This window comes from Misgurnus anguillicaudatus, chromosome 6 (assembly GCF_027580225.2).
Source record: "Misgurnus anguillicaudatus chromosome 6, ASM2758022v2, whole genome shotgun sequence".
In the NCBI taxonomy this organism is placed as follows: domain Eukaryota; kingdom Metazoa; phylum Chordata; class Actinopteri; order Cypriniformes; family Cobitidae; genus Misgurnus; species Misgurnus anguillicaudatus.
The window spans coordinates 15,209,169-15,213,289 of NC_073342.2; the positions used below are offsets into that span (position 1 = coordinate 15,209,169).

General features: G+C 43.1%; 1 long non-coding RNA gene across 1 annotated transcript; it reads right to left on the reverse strand.

Moving 5' to 3' along the window:
* Window positions 1–255: 255 nt before the first annotated feature.
* Window positions 256–2,132, reverse strand: LOC141364173 (uncharacterized). Its single transcript, XR_012369823.1, has 2 exons — window positions 1,930–2,132; window positions 256–1,853 (listed from the first exon to the last, which is right to left on the reverse strand). It is a non-coding gene; the product is annotated as an uncharacterized lncRNA (long non-coding RNA).
* Between the last annotated feature and the right edge of the window lie 1,989 nt (window positions 2,133–4,121).

Genomic DNA, 4,121 nt, shown 5'->3' on the forward strand with positions numbered 1-4,121 from the left:
TTACGCTAAAAGCTTAAATAATTGCATTTTTGTAAAGGAATTTTCTTAAAGAGCAAATTCAGAAAGATGATCAAAACATACACGGAGTTTAAAATGTTATTAAATTAGTTTTTGCTTCAGTTTTTTATAAACTGGGTAAGAGCGCCTGTCACGGCCAGGGGCTGGCTGTTCTAGGCTAAAGCCACGCCCCTTCTCAACTTCCACCTCGAGGAGGTCCCCAAAGCCAACCCAAAGACCAAACAACACGAGAACAGGTAAGTATAAAACAATCTTTATTGAATTTAAATATTTAAAATGTCTTGGGGAATGGGGAAAGGGGGATTAAAACTAAATCTAGCTCTTCCCTCCAGGTGGGCCTCAGCCGGGGGATGACGGGAAGCAAGGGGCCAACGGGGGTCCGGGGCGTGGGACTCAGGCTCCGGCCTGGCCTTAATAATCCGTGGCGCGCTCCTTCTTCCTCCTGGAGGCAGAATCAGAACCAGTATGAGTGTGGGGGGTTATTATATTGGTCGCGTACCTGAGTCTTCCTCGGGGAGGCTCTCCCTTGTAGTTACACAGTTTTCATCAGGTTACTCACTACTCCTTTCCTTCTCTCCACAGGTATCGACTTGGACACAGAAGCACAGTTAGTTTGCTTTAAGATGGCTCTCACCTCTCGACTGGACTCAGCGTACCGCAAGTACAGGTTTTTGCTCGGTTTTTCCTCGGAATATTCACTCTCTCTCCTCTTCTCTCCACAGGTATCGGCTTGGACACAGAAGCACAGTTAGTTTGCTTTAAGATGGCTCTCACCTCTCGACTGGACTCAGCGCACCGTAAGTACAGGTTTTGCTCGGTTTCTCCTCAGGTTCTTCCCCACAAGTCTACCGGATACAGTGCATGCTCCGTCTCTATGGATTGACAGCTTAAGAGATTAATAGGCACACAGGCAGCAGTGGCGGACTTACAGCAGTCGGCGCGACGTGTGATGGGGTAGGTAGTTCTTAGGTGGCGTCGGGGGCGAACCCTCACGACCGCTCGATGGTGGCAGAGGGGTGGAATATCCCAGCGTCTCACCGGGCCGAGCGCTGCCCTTTCCTCGTTGCCGTCAGGCGTTCGAACTCTGGACAGGGGCGCCCCTTTGTAGAGGCCACGTGACGATGGAATTACGTCACCTCTCTCTCTGCAACAACAATGTTTATACAATCGAAAACGTCAACAATAATAGCCCCAAATCGTACTCACACCTCTGCTGTTTCCTCGGCTCTTCACCGCCACTCTTCACATCCGCCCGATGTCTAGACGGGGGAAAATCTTTCTGGGCACCGTACTATTTCTGGAGGCCCGAAGCACGCTCACAACGTATGCTGTACTGAACAGAGCTAAAGCCAGCAGCCTCTTTGTCTTCTCTCGACGAAGGGCGTGAAGGCGGGGGTTAATCTGACAAGACACACAGCAATACACCGCAACCCACAGCAATATACAGCACCACGTCAACAATAAAGGTTTGCACAGCACAAAGACTCACCCACCACTCCAAGTGTACGAAAAAGACGCCTGTCTTCCTTCACTTCGCTTAATTCAGATTTGGCGATGGAAATATGCGGCCCAGCTAGTGGTGTCGTTGTTGTGTCTGCTTCGGTAAGTATTTCCTCGGCTCACCCACCACGCTCTGTTAGGGGTAGGGCCGTCCTCCTTCTCCTGGAGGGAGTTAACATAAGCCAGGTTAATACACAAGATACTTTCAGCTAGATCTAGGTACTCACAGCGATGCCGTCTTAAATCCCCTTTTTCACTTCGTCTCAATCCGTCATGTGTTCGTTCTCCTCACAACCTTTAAGGTTCGCGATGACTTCCCAATCAACAGTTCCAGCCTGAGAGAGAGAGAGAGAGAGTTAGACAGCCACCAACAGCGCACCAGCGGCCACAACACAGCGCTTCCACACACACCCAAAAGGTCTCCAGACTGTGAATAAACTTGGCCTTAAGTATTGCCTTGTTCAGCGTATCTTCCAATCACTAACCGCTGTCCCCAACTAGGCACAGGTGCATCGAATTCGCAGATTTTCCCGCTCGTGGCGCTTACCGGAAGTCCGGTGTTCGTCTTTTCCGGTCCGGGCGGAAACACTTCCGGGCGGAATCAAACTTCCATAATTTTGGTTCCGCCCCAAAGAAAAAAAAGATCGTCACCTTGTGACACGCCATCTAGTGTATAATAGCGAATTACAGATTAATGTAAAAACTTGTCAGGAAAGCGTCATTGGCAGAGAAATGTTTTCTATTAATTGACGGGATAACTCGTCAATGCCAGGGAAAGAATTAATAACTTTTTTAATACCATTTAAAGTGAAAATACTGAAAATTAACACAAGAAAAAATGAGATATTAAAGAGGTCTCTAAATCGGTTATTTTTCCTGCAAGGTCTCTCACAGGAGACAAATAAAAACATTTTGTTTTGATTAAGGATGCACCGATCCGATATTTTGGATCGGTATCGGGGCCGATCTGACCTTTTTGACTGGATCAGACTAACAGGACCAATCCAATTCCGATACTGTGCGTTACCTGTGGTTGTTACTGACAGCCTATTAAAAGGACAAAGTATTACAAAAGCACCATAAACGTTTACGGCACTATATTCAAAGTCTTCTTAATACACTCAATAGCTTCATGTGAAGGAACAAACGCACATTTAAAGATATTTAATTTAAGTCCACGGAAACTTTGCAAGATAAAATGAGATATTAAAGAGGTCTCTAAATCTGTTATTTTTCCTGCAAGGTCTCTCACGGGAGACAAATAAAAAACATTTTGTTTTGATATGTATAGAATGTTGCAGAAAATGAGTACATTGTGCTCAGAAAGGGTAGTTTTTCTGAAAACAGTGCACACTAAAGATACAGCAGTATTCACAAGAGTAAATAAGTTTGAAAAGCTGCAGAAATGGGTGATCTCACAGCAGGTCTTCTCATTGCGAGTGGTAAAATCTGATTGCTCCCAGTGCTAAAACCTCTTCATCTGTATCCAAGGAGACACATTCACTTCTTATTATAAAAGCCAAAACTGAGATTCTGTGCTTGAAAAACAGCCAGACGAAAAAAGCATAACATTTAGATACAAACTAAATAAACATTTCCACACCACCAACAGCTTCCAGAATCTCTTTCTGATGTTAACATGGTTATTTATTTACATCTTTTAAGTAAGGGATAATGTATAGGTATAATGTTTTTATTGCAGGAATAAGCCCCGACAGTGTGATTAAGATGCGATGCGAAGGGTCTTATATCAGGATAGGGTCTTATTTCACAACTGGCTGCCTGTACATTATTCTGCTTATTACACAGCAATTTACATCATAAGTAAGGTAAGGAACATTAAATATTGATTTGAAATATTTTATTTGCTCACTTTTAACAAATGCAGACCTTTCGCAAGTAAGGGTGTGCGGGGCAAAAACTAACGGGGGGTTAGTTGTAACACGGACTGTTTACAGTGTTGCACAGGATTGAGCGAGTTGTTTTTCCGTTTTTTTTTTAACGCTGCCAAAAGACGATCTCGCGCAAATTAATGGAAATGTATAATGTTTTTCCAGGGAGTTATTGATGAATGAGTGTTTTGGTGGCATGTACATACATTTTTCATAATATGTTTTTTCGGTTTCTAAGTTGGGTGTGTAAGATACCAAATCCAATGTTATGTCATATTAATCAATGTCTTGTTGACTAAAACATAGCATCATTTTGAAATATGTCTGCAGTTCTAAGCAACTTTTTTGGTCGGCTTGAAAATATTTTGACCCAGCGGGGTTAATTGTAACGCTGTGTTACAACTAACCCCTCAGCACTAACGATATGAAAACCGCTAACGTTAGCATAGTTCTTGCCGTTGTTTTAAATAGGCTACACGAATGATTGCTGGCTGCCAACAAAATAAATGTGCCTGTCTTATCAAAAATCGTGTGTCAAACTTATTTTTGTTCATATCTTTAAAATTTGATTGAATAAGGTCACGTCAAAGATCGAAATCATAATGAAATGAATGGCTAAAATCAGACTTTGGTGCTTATTATCTCAGAATTTGGTTTTGAAACTGTAGTGTGGTTATTACAGACTGGGTCACATATATAAAAAAATTGGTT